The 16056-nt window shown below is 48.9% G+C and overlaps 1 long non-coding RNA gene across 1 annotated transcript; it reads left to right on the forward strand.

The window, feature by feature from the left end:
* Positions 1-4116: 4116 nt before the first annotated feature.
* On the forward strand, positions 4117-9495 carry LOC140609559 (uncharacterized). The gene is made up of 3 exons (XR_012011362.1): positions 4117-4198; positions 5440-5783; positions 9095-9495. It is a non-coding gene; the product is annotated as an uncharacterized lncRNA (long non-coding RNA).
* Positions 9496-16056: the final 6561 nt, after the last annotated feature.

Genomic DNA, 16056 nt, shown 5'->3' on the forward strand with positions numbered 1-16056 from the left:
CACATGTCCCAGACTGGGCCTCAGCAGACCAGGCGCCTCGGACAGAGCAGAGCCCCGGTTCCTGAGGACTGGCCTGCGCAGCTTCCTGCATCGACACCCCCTGCTCACCTCCCCCGCACCTGCAGCTTCACTGCCTTCCTGTTCAGCTGGGTGCCAAGGCCTGAAGAACTCAGAAATGCCCCGTGGAACCAACTCAGCCAGAGCATGGTGGTGGGGAGGGCTGGGGAGAGGGAAAAGAGGTCCAGTTGCCACTGGTTTCCCAAGCCTGAGGGACACCACGACTATTAAAAGGCCAGTTTACAAAAATGCTGGAGGGCACTGGTTGTTCTCTTCCAAGACAAGCTGGTGGGATAGAAAGCCCCAGGGAGATCTGGGTTCTAATCCAAGCTCTGCCAGTTGCTGCCTAGTGCCAAGGCTCTGGACAAGTCTCTTCTCCTCTTTAATTCTTAGCTGATAAAACAAAGAGTTGGCTCTAATGGCATCCAGGGTCTTGTTCAACGTCATGACAAAGATGCTGTTCTTTCTTTCTGCTCTTTCAAGAGTCTGTAGAACATTAAAAGCACAGTCTTCCAAGTCAATCTGCATGGGTTTGAATCCAAGCTCTGCTGCTTCCTAACTCTGTGACCTTGAGCAAATGACTTAACCCCTCTGTGCTTCCACTTCTGCTTCTGCAAAATGAAGGTATTAGTATCTATCTCATAACTTTTGAGAGGATAAAGTGAGTTAAGATGTGCAGAGTGCTTTGAGTAGTTCTTGGCACGGAGCTCTTATTTATTAAGCAACTATTGTGTGCCAGGCTCTGTACCAGGCATAATAGCTACAGAAATGAGCCAGAGTACCATGGCCCTAGCTCTCCAGGGATGTTACTGTCTCCCAACAAAATGTTGCTGAGAAGTTCCTCTCTCATGGTCACCTGTTTGTGTCCCGAAGGGTGGGTGACTCCTGGCATTCTGCCTTTGGTCTGGGGTGGGACACACAGCCAGCCACCTCAACCCTGCAGGTCCCAAAGCATGCACCAGCTGCCTGACACCTCGATTTTTTTCCTTCCCTGCTTCTTCATTGCTTTTCTGCTCCTGATTCTACTTGTAGTCCGACTTCGAAGATACTAGAAATAAAATCTGCAAAAGAGCCTTTCCTCCTCCTCCCTCACCCCTTTCTCTCTCGAATTTTCTCCTGTCTCCACTTGCTAGTATTGCATCATCAGTCTCACAGCCTCGCTCTACTTGCCCCGTTTGGGGAGCTACAAGATCCCTCAGTGCCTCCCTGCCCTCCTAGGAACACACTCTGGCCTTGCTCTTCCGAGAACCGGATGCAGCCATAATCTCCTTGGTTAGTGAGGACATTGGCTGCGGGAACATTAGGCTTTGTTTTCCCAGGGGACAGAGGTGGGGGGCGGAGAAATTGCTCAGCTCCTGCATAGTCAGCAGGGAAGGTAATAGGGATTAATCTGGGCCCTGACAAATGCAGATGTGTCCCAGGCCCAGGAAGGAGGATGAGCAACTGCTGTCTCAGGGGCCAGCTGCGGCCTGCAGGGGGGCTCAGGGTGAAGAAGGAGGCACTGGCCCAGAACGGGCAGCCCCAAGGGGTTCCCCGCAGCATCCTGGAGGTCTGGAGCTGCCCTGCCCCATCCTGCCTGGCCAGGAGGGCTGGCTGATTGATGCCTTTAATAGACATGCTGGGGAGCTGGCAGGCCAAGTGTTTATGCCCCAGTGCACACTGGCTGTTTAAGGATGTCCCAAATCCCTCGCCAGAGACTAGATTATGAAAAACATTTCTAGAGGAATCCTGTGGCCTCCTTGCCACTATGCTCATCCTCAGTCTGCCAGTGGGTGGGAGGGTTGGGGGAGGAGTGCAAAGGGTAGCCATGTAGCCAATCCTGGCAGGTTCTGATCAGGCCAATTAAATTCTGGCATATGTGGAGCTAAGGTAAAGAGTTGTAAACATTTCTTGAGTGCCTACTATGTGCCAGGCTCTGGAGAAGCAAAAGCAAGAAGGAACAAAAAGAGAACCCAGTGGGCAAGGCAGCTGCCTGGAGGAAAGAGAAGGCTCCCCGAGCTGTGGGAACCACACAAACTACACCTTTGTGTGGCCTTTGGGGTCCTGATACCCCTGCCATACCCTCCCCTACTCCTTCACCTCTGCAGGAGCCTAAATCCTCATCCAGTCATAGTGACTAAGAAGGGCTCCTTCCAGCATGGTTTGTTTAAAAAGGACGTTCTTGAAGCCCACCAGAAACCCTCCAATCGTAAGGGGGTTGGGGAACTGTAATATTAAATTTTTAGGAATCCTGACAGATCTGTGGAGGGGGAGGGATTTGGGGGGTGCTCCTTAATAAATCTCCTGGCCTGAGTCAGGACATCTGGGGTTTGGACCATGCCTCGTCATTCTAGCTGGGTGAGTGGGGTTAAGTCACTGAAGCCCTCCAGCCTACCCCCTGGGGTTTCTGTGTTGTTGAGATGACATGACAGGTGGGAAGCACAGAACCCAGGGTGCCACTGGCAGGTCTCTTCCGCAGGAGCTTTCCTGTTTTCAGCCCACAGTGGTGATGCACCCGTTCGTCACACACCTAGTTCATGCTTGCTGCTGAGGGTTTGTTTTTTTAATTATTCTAAGTGATCTCTACACCTAACATGGGGCTCAAACTCAGGAACCTGAGATCAAGAATCGAATGTTCTGGGATCCCTGGGTGGCACAGCGGTTTGGCGCCTGCCTTTGGCCCGGGGCGTGATCCTGGAGACCCAGGATCGAGTCCCACATCAGGCTCCCTGCATGGAGCCTGCCTCTCCCTCTGCCTATGTCTCTGCCTCTCTCTCTCTGTGACTATCATAAATAAATAAAAATTAAAAAAAAAAAAAGAATCGAATGTTCTTCCAAATGACTCCCCCAGGTGCCCCAGTTCTTTATGGATCACTGTTCACACTCATTTATACACAAATCATCGTTGAAATAATACAATATTTAACGAGGGTAAACAGAAAAGTGTGCGTGGGTGTGTGTAGGGGGGGTATCTTTGTGATTGCTACATTTTGTGACTTTGCATCAAGTGTCTGGAAAGACAGCCTCAGGACCATCTAAAATAGGCTCAATGGGAACTAAGTGGCCCTGGGATTTGGGCAGGGGAGGCTGTGGGTCTGTGATGCCCAGTTCCCAGTCCTTCAAACTGATTGCACCCTGAGCTGTTCCCAGTGCCTGGTGGCTCCCCAACAAATGCTGGCCCATCCTCCTACCCCACTGCCATGATGCTGTGTCTGGACCACAAAGACTCACATTCTCACCAGACTTCCACCACCATGTGGGCTTGGCCAGGAGGCCCAATCTCGTCCTCCACACCTGATGCTCAGGAACGTGTACCTAACCTCCTCTACTGCCCACCTCCATCCAGTCCAGAAACCATGGTGCCTTGGGGCTGAAAGCATGGGGTCCTGGTCCACCTCTGGGCTTCCAAGTAGTCTAAAGGAAGTAGTCTAAAGTCTGGGGTTCAGCTGGGCTCCAGGAGAACAGCACAGCCATGTAGGAGGATTAACAAGAGTCCTGAGCTGGGACGCCAGACACAGGGATTCCAATCCCGGTCCTGGGTGGCCCTGGGCAAGAGTGTTTACTTCTCTGGGCCTCAGTTTCCTTATCTGCAAATCTGCATGCTGGACTCCATTTCTTAGGTCTGTTCTAGATTTACTATTGTACAATTCCATAAATAATTGTGTCAGATGGGAAGACAGTCAAGTCATCCAGCAGCCACAATTATTTGCTTGAGCCAATACACCAATATAAGGCATTTGGAAAACAAGTTTTATTTCATGTGCCAACTCAGGTCTGTGGGTAGTGACTATTTGGAGTGCTGTGTTCAGAAGGAATCTGAAGCTTTATCTTGGTCTGGCAGGCGACATGATGATGGTTTAGGGTTAAAAGCTGGACTCAGAGGCAGACACCCCTCCATGTATGAGCTGTGTGATTTGGGCAAATTACTCAATCTCTCGCAGCTCTGGGCTGGTTGTGGTGATGGATGAGATAATGCACACAAAATCCTTGCATGGGGTCCTGCACATAATCAATGTTCCGGGAGGATGGCCAGGCCTGTGTGGGGGGCTTGGGAGGGTCCCGGAAGGAGGTGTGCCAGCACAGGGACCTGCCCTGTTATATCATCTCCTTCCTTTCATCCCAGCCATCGCCCTGGCTGTTCACGCTGCTTCTCCCAGGAAAGGTAATTAGGAATCTCATCAGGGGAGAGTTGAGTTGGAGGAGACAGCCCACCCCCAAATCCTCCTGAAACAGCTGAGTCGCTCCTTTCCTTTTCTTTTTATCCTGGAGGAGATTTATCACTTCCAGAAATGCCTTCGCGGCCCGCAGCCCCTGCCCCTGTCTGGAGCCGAGCCCGACAGCCGGCGGCGGGTGGCAGCCGCGGTGCTCCGTGCTCCGAGCCGGTCCCCGGGCTCAGTGTCTCCGGGCGCAGGGCTCCCCCGTGGCGATCCGGCCGGGCCGGGCCAGAGGCGGCGCCGCTCAGCGGGCTGGGTCTGGGGGCGCAGCCCCACCGGCTCGGCAAATTTCCCTTCCCCGGTTTTGTGTGTTGGCTTCCCCCCCTTTCTCTTTTTCCTTTCTTCCCTCGAGATAGCAACGCGGAGTCCAGCAGGTGGGGACGGGCGAAGGACAGACGCGCCCGGCGCCCCCAGGGCCCGTGGCCCGGAGGGTCCCGCAGCCCCCGCTGCCCGCACCCGCGCTGCGGCGCTCGTCAGCCCAGGGCCGCGCCTGCCCCTCCGCGCCCTCGGAGGGCCCTGGCGGCTGTCGTGGCCAGAGCCCTGCCTGCCTGCCTGCCTGCCTGCCTGCAGCTCCCTTCCCTGCAAATGCTTCTCCTTTCTTCTTAGCTCGCGGAACCTCAAAGAGTCCAGACCCTTTAACAAATGCTTTACATTGACCTCATTTCAGTCTCACTACTGGTCCGTGAGTGATCCTATTATTATCCCACATTGTTGCTCTCAGCAGCCAGACCAAGCAATAATAATATAATAATCAGAGTATAGCAAGCTAGCAATTTTTCATCTAAGCATTAAGATTTGAAGGAATATTTGAAAGGTCCCTGCCCACAAAATATTATCCTACACTCAGATCTAAAAGTTTACCAGGATATGTATTTACAAGAAGGATGTCCCATGTGATATGTCCCTATTGTTTGTCGGGGACATACCTGTACTAAAAAATGATCCATCATTTATCTACAATTCAAATTTAACTAGTACCCCGTATTTTTATTTGCTAAATCTGGCAATCCTGGGCTTAGGGATCCTGCATTAGGACTGCACCTACCTAGAAATGCCCTCTAGAGGCACAACACAGAATGCCTAGTTGTGTTTGTGGGGGTTGGGGAAGAGCTGTTCCAGGTCACTCCTATTTCTGCTCCATTCTGCCAATTATTACACTCACCAGGATCTCTTCTTTCTCCTCCCCTAGCTCTACAACCTCCTCCTAAATTCACAAGCCCTCTCCCCACCCCTGCCCAGGTGAGCAGCTTGCCTCACAGCTGGCCACCAGGATGTTACAAAAGGATGCAGGATCTTGTCCAAAGCCCTTCCCTGCACACCCCTAATTCCATCTTGATGCAAGAGAGGAGGAAGACAGGAAAGAATAAGATGATGGACAGCGAGACTTTGAGATGTCTGCTGAATTACCAATGGGCTCTGCCAGAGAACCAGTAGACTGATTTTTTTAAGCAGCACATGTTTATGCACTAAGCCCTATGGATATGGGGCCTTGTCCTGATGGAGCGTACATCTAACAGGAGAATAAATTACTAGGTAAGTAACACTATGTGACAAGGGCTCTGCTGGAAGCAGCACACAGCAGGGTCCCAGCTGTGCCCCGCGGTCAGGGAGCTGGGGTAGAAATGGATCCCCTAAAGAAGAGATGAGCTGAAACCCGAGGGCTGAGCAGGAGTTCTCCAGATAGAGGGGTCATAGGAGGGTGCTGGGGGTTAGAGTAACTGTTTTTGAAGTGCCCAAAACAAGAGAGAGGTTCTGGAACCTTGGAAACATTATGCTAAGTGAAAATAAGCCAGACACAAAAGGCCACATGTTGTATGATTCTATTTATATGAAATGTTCAGAATCGGTCGGTGCATAAAGAAAGAATATAGACCAGTAGAGGCTGGGGCTGGGAGGGAGCAAATGAGGAGAGACGGCTAATGAGATTGGGTTTCTTTCTGGGATAAAAATGTTGCAGGGTTAGATAGTGGTGATGGTTGCACAACTTCGCGAATATTCTAAAATGACGAACTTTACACTTTAAACTGGTGAATTGCATGGTATGTGAATTACCATTTCTCAAAAAGGGAGTGGGGTTGGAACCTGAAGCCCAATGAGCAACTAACTGAATGAAACCCAGGCCACATGGGACAAAAGAGAGAGGTAGGCCAGGCCACAGCATGCAGGACCCCCTTCAGATGGACTTGATCTGAGAGCTACAGAAGCCACGGGAAGCTTTGAAGCTAAGCCCCACGGTCAGATTGGCACTTCAGAAAGGCCAGGCTGGCTGCAGTGCAGGGAAGCTTTGAATCGGGGACAGAAAGTCCAGGTAGGAGGCTGCTGCCATAGTCTAGATGAGGGATCATGGGGACCTGAGCCAAGGCAGCAGGGAAAGAGAAAAGTAGGATTTGAGAGAGTGACTGACAGAACAACAGAGCTGGAGATGGTGGGATGTGGAAGGAGGGCTGAGAAGAGAAAGGAGTGGTGTGTGTCCCAGGGGAACGGGACTGGGGACCGGTTATTGGGACAAAAGAGCCTGGGGAGAGGCCCAAAGGAGAGGGTGTCTTGAGAAAAACGGTATGGCCCGCCATGTGGAACATCACAAGGAGTCAAGCAGGTAGGGACATGCATGTGTCCACTGGATTCAGGGACCAGTCAGTCACTGGTGACCCTGAGGGGACACAGCTGGACCGCAGCTTGATTGAAGGGAGACAGATGTAGATTGAGGAGGATGAATGGAGGAGGAAGAGGCAGAAACTGATTCTTGGAACAAGTTTGTGGAGGGGAGAAGTGATGCAGGGGTAGAGCTGGCAGGTGGGGAGGGCTAGGGGTAAGAGGGAAGCAACCTGTTTCAATTCTGACAGCCTGGACTGGAGGGGCTCCAAGGTTGTGCAGGGTTTCTAAGGAGGTGGGTGGAGCCAGAATCAGCAGCCAGGAGCCTGGCCAGGTGGGAAGAGGGATGGGCCCCTTTCTTCTTAGCTCGAGGGAACAAGGGGCAGCGCTGAGGTGGCTGGTGCCAGGGTTTGTAAGTCTAGAGATGAGGGAAGGGAATTCCCGCACAACTTCTATTTTGTCATTGAAGCAGGGGAAGAGGTCAGATACTGAGGCTGTAGGCAAAATGGTGGGGCTGGCCCAGCATATGCCTGAACTGGCTCTGAGAGTCTACTGTTAAATTTCCAAGATTTTCATGAGCCAGTTATTAAACATAGGTGTTATTAAACTTAAATTATAAAAAAAATTAAATTAAATTATAGTAAATCCACACAAAAATGCTCAATTATTTTTTTATAAAGTTGCAAAAGCATTTTGCTGTTTCAATGAATGGTTGCCGTTGGGCCTCATCAGATGAGAAGCTTTTTTTCTTTGAAAAGCCTCACGGAGAGGATCAGAAGACAAGCTAAAGACTAGGAGAAAATATTTGCAAACTACATATCTGATGAAGGACCAATATCTAGAAAAATATAAAGAACTCTCAAAATTCAGCAGTGTAAAAAACAATTCAGTTAGAAAAATGGGCAAAAGGCATGGATGGACATTTCATTGAAGAGGATATACAGATGGCAAATGGCACATGAAAAAATGTTCAAGATCATTACACGTTTTGGGAAATGCAAATTTAACCATAATAAGATAACATGGCACACCTACCAGAATGGCTAAAATTAAAAATTATAATAACACCAAGTGCTGTTAAGGATGTGGAGAGACTGCATTGCTCAAACACTGCTTTTGGGAATGCAAAATGGTAAAGCAACTCTGGACAAGAGTATGGGAAGTTTCTTACAAAATGAAACATGTGCCTACAATAAAACCCAGCTGTTGGACCCTTGGGCATTTATCCCAGAGAAATGAAAACTTAACATTCACACAAAAATCTGCACATGAATGTTCATAGCAGCTTTATTTGTAATAGTAAAAAACTAGAAACAACCTGGATGTCCTTCAGTGGGTGAACAGTGCATCCCTACCATGAAATGCTAACCAATAAGAAAAAGGAACAAACGATGGATACGTATAGCAACTTGGATCACTCAGCATATGTACTTTTGGAATTGGATTTTTTTTTAACTCATCATAATACCCTGTGTAGGAAAAAAAAATTCCGGTTCCAAAAGATATTGTACCATATGTGTCCATTTATATAACACTTTCAAAATGAAAAAATTATAGAAGCAGAGAACAGATTAGTAGTTGCCAGGTGTCAGGGATGGAAAGAGGAAGAAAGGAGGTCTCTCTGAAAGGACAACAGAAGCGATCCTTGTGGTAATGGAAATGTTTTGTAACTTGACTGTGTCAACACTAGTCTCCTGCCTGTAGTGTTGTGCAATGTGTTGCCACTGGGGGAAGCTGGATAGAAGTATGGATATCTGTCTGTATCATTTCTTACAACTCCGTGTGAATCTGCAATGACCTCAAAGTAAAGTTTAATTTAAAAATACATTTTTTAAAAGATGTTATTTATTCATGAGAGAGAGAGAGAGAGAGAGGCAGAGACACAGGCAGAAGGAGAAGCAGGCTTCATACAGGGAGCCTGTCATGGGACTCGATCCTGGGTCCCCAGGATCAGGCCCTGGGCCAAAGGTAGCGCTTAACTGCTGAGCCACCTGGGCTGCCCCTAAAAATACATTTTAAAAGGTTACATACCATATGATTCCATTGATAGAACATAACTTGAAATGATAAAAGTATAAAGATTGTGTGTTGCCAGGGGTCAGAGGGTGGGGGCAGGAGAGCTGCAGCTTTAAGGGGTCCCTGTGATAAAGCTGTTCTATACCTCAACTGTGGTGGTCACAGAAATTGGCATGTATAGTAAGACTGCACAGAATTAAAATTTTTTTTTTTAAACTTTTATTTATTTATGATAGGCACACAGTGAGAGAGAGAGGCAGAGACACAGGCAGAGGGAGAAGCAGGCTCCATGCACCGGGAGCCCGACGTGGGATTCGATCCCGGGTCTCCAGGACCGCGCCCTGGGCCAAAGGCAGGCGCCAAACCGCTGCGCCACGCAGGGATCCCGACTGCACAGAATTAAATGCACAGAAACACACACATAGGAACGTACACAAATAAGTACATGCAAAACTGGCAAAATCTGAGCTAGGCTGATAGATTGTATCAATGTCAACTTCCTGGCTGGAAGGTGGTACTTATAAGAGGTTATCACTGGGTGAGGATATAAGGGAGCGTTCTGTATTATTTCCTACAACCGCATGCAAATATATACTTATTGCAAAATAAAATATTTAAAGAATCAAATTACATAGGATACTTGAGTGGCTTAGTCAGTTAAGTGTCTGACTCTTGATTTCGGCTCAGGTCATGATCTCAGGGTCATGACAGCAAGCCCTGCATTGGGCTCTGCACTCAGCTCAGAATCTGTTTAGGACCCTTTCCTCTCAGGGCACCTGGGTGGCTCAGTCAGTAAAGCATCATCTCTCGGTTTCGGCTCAGGTCATGATCTCAGGGCCCTGCACTCCGTGTTGAGTCTGCTTGTCCTTCTCCCTCTGCTCCTCCCCCTGCTCTCTCTCTCTCTCTCTCAAATAAAAAAATATATATATTAAAAAATATATACAATGTAAACACTAAAAACTAATCACTTCCTAATTCTCTCACTACTATCTATTGCTCTAGGGGCTATTTACATCTATTGTATCTTCATGGTGGCTTACTGATGTCATGTTGGTAGCTTGAAATGGTCACAATGGGGCTATTTATAGCACAAGAATCAGCAAACGCTGTACATCAGGGCTTTCCTCACCCCCGGGCCTGTTGTTAAACCTCTGCCAGCACACCCCTGGACTGGCCTGCTTGTTGGGAGTCTGAGCAAGTGGAGTAGTCCTTATGGACACAGAATCAAGAGTTGCCTAGAGACAAGTTGGGGTGCTGGATGCTGCTGTGGGCTCAGCTGAGGGCAAAGACCAGGACTTTAAGGTGGCCAGGCTACCTAGAATTCTGGAAAGCTGTTGGCTGCATTTGTTGAGGGTTGGGGTTTTGCCAGATGCCTGCAGGGGAAGAACAAGGACAGAGAAGGAGTCTAGGATATAGACAATTAGTGCTTGAAGTGGGAGTGTGGAATCTGAGCTGGGAAGGGAGGTACGTGAAGGCAGCAAAGACTGGATAGTGGAGACAGTGTGGAGGTATCCGCAAGCCGGAGGTCCCAAAAAGCCTGAAGAGCGGGGGCATTAGAAGTGACTGAGCTGGTGAGCCGAAAGCATGGGGGCTGCAGTCAGGAGTCAATCTCTGAGTGCACCATCCTGGGGATGAGCCACAGCCTGTATCCACTGGATTCCAGTGTATAGCCCAGCCACGGGTATGGGCTGGCATGGAGGGCAGGGCCCTGGGGATGAGGAGCCCAGGGTGTAAGAGGCCAGGAGTTGGACATTTCCACAGAGGCGGGGTCTCCATGGATGGTGGCAGGACTTGGAGTGGAGGAAGCACAGCAAGAAGTAATGGGTATCAGAGAGGGAAGGTGAGAGGGAGAAGAGGACCAAGGGAGAAACAAAGAAAAGTCTTCTTAGCAGAGTCAAGAAGAAAAAGCTAATGTGTAGAGCTAGAGGCTATTTAGGAACACTATTTAATTATATTAAATGCCTCTATTTAATCAAAAAGGCTAAGGGGCTGGGTTGAGAATCTCAATTACCCCAGGGACCAAACTAAATTCCTGCCTTTGCAATTCTTAAATTGTCAGAAGAGTCTGAATTTATTAGATGCTTCAGAGCGTGTCCCAAATCACAGGACAAATCGTAACTAAGAAAATGAAAGGGTCCTGTCAGTCTACTGGACTGATGGCTAGCTCCCAGGCATGAGTGGCTGCCTACTGGGTTAGTCTGAGGGAGGAGGCTTCAAAAGCAAAGGGGCACCAACCAGAAGCCAGGAGGTGGGACCAGATCTCGGCTGGCCAAGTCTGATTCCTCCAAGGACCCAAATGCAGAACCAGGAAAACCCCTCTTTCATCGCTAGGAGTGTAAGGATGGTGGGAGTTTCCTCAGATTGCAGAAACCATGTCTTTCGTACTCACCTATGTGTTTGTGCTACCTAGCCTGGTGTCTGGCATATAGTAGACTAGTGGGTACGCAGTAAGTGTTTATAGAATTAAACAGAATTTACTTCAAAAGAGAGAGAGAGTTTCAGTGAAAGGGTTGGGAGGCCTGCTATGTTTCCCTTCCAGCCAGATTTTAAATTTAAGATAGGAAGGAGAGGAAAATATTAGGTAATGAACTCTGATGGTGGACTTCCAACTCTCTGTGGAAGGTTTTCTTGCTGGTGGAGCAAAGGTGGGGAGAGCCTTGTCTTAGCTTCTCAAATTGCCCCAAGGGGCACTGCTGTTCCAGTTCAGGTGCTTGTGGTCACAGCTCTGCTCCACAGGCAGTGAGTGCCGCCCCCGAGCGGAGCACTTTCCAAGTAGCTGAGCCCATGGAGGGGACTGTTATTATGTCCAGTGTATCAGCCAGGAAAATTCGGGTTCAGAGAAGCCCCTGGCTGACTGGCCAGTGGGATGGGCCTGAGCAACGGACTTTCTGCACCACCCCCTCGGCCCCCAGCTGCCCCCTGGGACTAGGTCAGCAAGTAGTTCTCTCCTCACCGGTTCAATGATCCAATGATCCCTTCAGACAAACACCTGCCCATCTAGTCCCAAACCAAAGCCTGAGCCAAATCATCTTCTCGTTCTGTGGGTAGAGACAGGGGACGGAAAAATCCAGATTCCACTTTGAAAAGAACTTCAGTTTGGGGGCAAGGGAAGGAGTGGAAGGAGAAGTATAGGAAATGATTCCGAAACAGCTGAACTTTGAAAAACAGCAGAAAAATCTCTCGGGCGCTGCAGAGGAGTGCATTTTTCAATGAAGCTGGGCCAAGGGACTGAAAAATTGCTTATGAGCAGAGGATGTGGGCCCAGGGAACAGCTGAACTGACAGGGCAGACAGAAGAACTGCTGGGAGGGCAGTTTGTTCACAGGCAGCAAAGAGAAGTCAGAGCACATTCTTAATCACTGGGTTCAAGGAGGTCACCAAATTCTACAGCCACTCGATAATATGACCGCCAAATAGGATAGACACCAAATACGGGGGCCACTGAGTACTATGGCCATTATAGTAACCGACTCTATACCGCAGACAGAAAATCCTGGTGTTATTACTCCAACAGACAAGGCCTAAAGAAAACCAAAAATGTTTGTTAAAAGAATAACAGTCTCAGGATACCTGGGTGGCTCAGTGGTTGAGCCTCTGCCTTTGGCTCCAGTCGTGATTCCCAGGGTCCTGGGATTGAGTCCTGCATTAGTCTCCCTGCAGGGAGCCTGCTTCTTTCTCCCTCTGCCTATGTCTCTCCCTTCCCTCTGTGTCTCTTATGAATAAATAAATAAAATCTTTTTTAAAAAAAATAACAGTCCTTTAAAAAAAAAATAAGTCTTGATGCCCGTGAGCTCACCCATTTGCCCACTGTCTGGGTAGACACATAGAAGGACAGTAGACTGATAGCACGTTGGGGCTGAGGGAGGGCAAGGGGAGAGAAGTATTAATTCACTTCCCTGTAAGGCCAGAAGCCTCTCTGTCCTTCCTGGGTCTAGGGCAGGGGCAGCAATGCTCTGAGTGTGAATCCTCCTCTCACGCCTGGAAGCCAGCTCACTCCCACCAGCCTCAGGGCTGGAAGTGGGCCAACAGAGGACTTTGTCACAGCCTTCATCCCAATCTAACGGGGGGGGGGGGGGAGTGAAATTTTTTTCCCAATTTGGCTGGCCCTTTGGCATAGGAAACTATCTCTACTCTTAGTGATGTGAGACTGGGGACCAGGTAACACTAAAACAGCCCATGTATATTTTTGGTCTCAGTAGATGTTTGCAGTCAAGAAGTATTTGGTTTTGGTTTTGGTTTTTTAACATTTTTATTTTTTAAATTTTTTTTTTTTTTTTTAAATTTTTATTTATTTATGATAGTCACAGAGGGAGAAAGAGAGAGAGGCAGAGACATAGGCAGAGGGAGAAGCAGGCTCCATGCACCGGAAGCCCGATGTGGGATTCGATCCCAGGTCTCCAGGATCGCGCCCTGGGCCAAAGGCAGGCGCCAAACCGCTGCGCCACCCAGGGATCCCAGTTTTTTAACATTTTTAAAAAAATTTAAGTAATTTCTACACCCAACGTGTAGAACCCACAACCCCGAGATCAAGAGTCACATGTTCCACTGACTGAGCCAGCCAGATGCTCCAAGGTATTTGATTTTTAACTGTTTGGGGATTTGGAAAGGAGAGAGTGTGGGATTCTGTTTTATTTAGATTTTATCTGTTGACCTTTCTTCTGGGCAGCCTGGGAATCCTGTAGCCTGTGCTTTTTTCCCTGGCAGCTCATCTTCAGAGAGAGTCTAAGAGATGGAAGAAGCCTGGGCCTTGGTGTGGTGGCCACAATCAAGGGCCTCTTGGGGAAACAGAAGGGAGGAGGGACCTTGGCAGCACCCCCCCAACCCCCCCCACCCCCCCCACCCCCCCACCCCCCCCCCCCCCCCCGTGCAGTTCTCCTGCGGAGTCAGCATTACCTGTTGCACCGCCCCTGCCCCCAGTCTCCTTGCCTCTCTCTGCTCTCCCCTGCCTGCCACAGGAGGACAGGACAGGGTGCTGCCCCTCCCCGTGTCCCTGGATGGGACAGAGAGGACCTGGCAGCCCCTGGCAGTTTCCTCAGGCTGCGTGTGGAGAAGGACAGACAAGAGGTGGTGCAGAGGGACCCAGGCCCAGTGCTCCTGTGCCTGCCCTTTCCCTCACATCCCTCCAGTTGGTCTCATCCAGTGCTCCTGGGGTGGGTGGCCGTTGTGGGGGTGGGGGGCTGGGCCCAGAGGACCCCTTCAGCACCCCAGTCCCAGACAGAATTCCTGTCCTGCAGCAGCTTGATTCTACCCTTAGGGGGCTGCTCCCCACTGGGGAGGCCATGGCCACAAGGGATGGAGGCCCTCCCTGAACTGATTCTTCTGGGCAGCAAAGAGATCCCACCACTTCTCGAGCCCTCAGGGTTTGCTTTCTTAAGTCTTGTCCTTATCACAATGATTCCTGTTCATTATAGAAAGTATGAAAAGTGCAGAAAAATGTAAAGAAACATAAAAACAATTACTGACGGTCCATAACCCAGAAGCAATCTCTGGTAAAACTTCCGCAGAAGGTCTTCCAGCCTGCTCTGCTCTCTTCCTTTACGCAGCTTGCCTCCCTTAGCAGTAGGTGATAAGCTGTTCCCTATGGTATTAAAGCCTTCCGGGTGTTGTTTTCAAGGCTGTATGTGATGGTTAACTTAATTTTGCGCATCAGCTTGATGGGGCCATGGGTCACCCAGATTAAATACTCTTCCTGGGTGTTATCTGTGAGGTTGTTTCCAGATGAGATTGTCATTTAAATCAGTGGACTCGGGGCAGCCCGATGGCTCAGTGGTTTAGCACCGCCTTCAGCCTAGGGCCTGATCCTGGAGACCTGGGATCGAGTCCCATGTCAGGCTCCCTACATGGAGCCTGCTTCTCCCCTGCCTGTGTCTATGCCTCTCTTTCTCTCTGTGTGTCTCATGAATAAATAAATAAAATCTTTATTTAAAAAAATTATAAAGGGATCCCTGGGTGGCGCAGCAGTTTGGCGCCTGCCTTTGGCCCAGGGCCCGATCCTGGAGACCCAGGATCGAATCCCACGTCGGGCTCCCGGTGCATGGAGCCTGCTTCTCCCTCTGCCTGTGTCTCTGCCTCTCTCTCTCTCTCTCTCTCTGTGACTACCATAAATAAATAAAAATTAAAAAAAAAAAAATTATAAAAAATAAATAAATAAATCAGTGGACTCTGTAAAGTTGATTGTCCTCCCGAATGTGTGTGGGCCTCATCCCCTCCACTGAGGGCCTGAAAAGAACAAGGGCAGAGGATGGAAGAACTCACCCCTTCTTCTTGCCTCACTTGAGGAGCTGGACATCTACGCCATCTTCTCCCCCTCAAACGTCTCCCCGCCTCAGGTTACACAATTGTTCCACTGGTCTTTGGGCCTTTGAACTCAGACAGAATTACACCACTGGCTTTTCTGGGTCTCTGGCTTGCCGATGGCAGACTGTGGGACTTCTTAGCCTCCATAACCGAATGAGCCAATTCTTCATAATAAATCTCGGTAGATAGATAGAAAGAGAGATAGAGTAGATAGATCTCTTTTCTGGAGAACCTCAGCTAATGCAAAAGCTGTATCATATATTTATCCATGTATTTATTCAAAATGAGGTATTGAAACAGAGGGGGAAAAAGACAAACCGAAAACCAAACTCTTAACTACAGAGAACAGAGGGTTACCAGAGGGGAGGGGATGGATGAAATAGGTGATGGGGATTAAGACTGCACTTATCGGGGCACCTAAGTGGCTCAGTAGGTTAAATATATGCCTTTGGCTTAGGTCATGTTCCCTGAGTCCTAGGATTGAGTCCTACATGGGGCTTCTTGCTCCACAGGGAGTCTGCTTCTCCCTCTCCCACTCTCCCTACTTGTGCTCTCTCTCTCTCTAATAAATAGATAAAATCTTTTAAAAAAATGCACTTATTGTGATAAGTACTGAGTAATAATATGGAATTGTTGCATCGCTATATTGTATACCTGAAACAAATACAACACTGGAACTATGGCAACTACACTGGAATTAAATTAAAAAACAAACAAGTAACAACAGCAAAAAAAAAATACAAAATGAGACACTGAGTACCTGTGATGTACTGCTAAGTACCCAGACTCTGCAGCAAACTCTTGGCCCAAATCTTAGCTCTGCAACTTATCAATTGAGAGGTCTTGGGTAGGTGACTTAACCCTGAGCTTCCACTTCCTCATCTGTAAATGCAAAGTGGGAG

The sequence above is a fragment of the Canis lupus genome, chromosome 18, assembly GCF_048164855.1.
Source record: "Canis lupus baileyi chromosome 18, mCanLup2.hap1, whole genome shotgun sequence".
In the NCBI taxonomy this organism is placed as follows: Eukaryota; Metazoa; Chordata; class Mammalia; order Carnivora; family Canidae; genus Canis; species Canis lupus.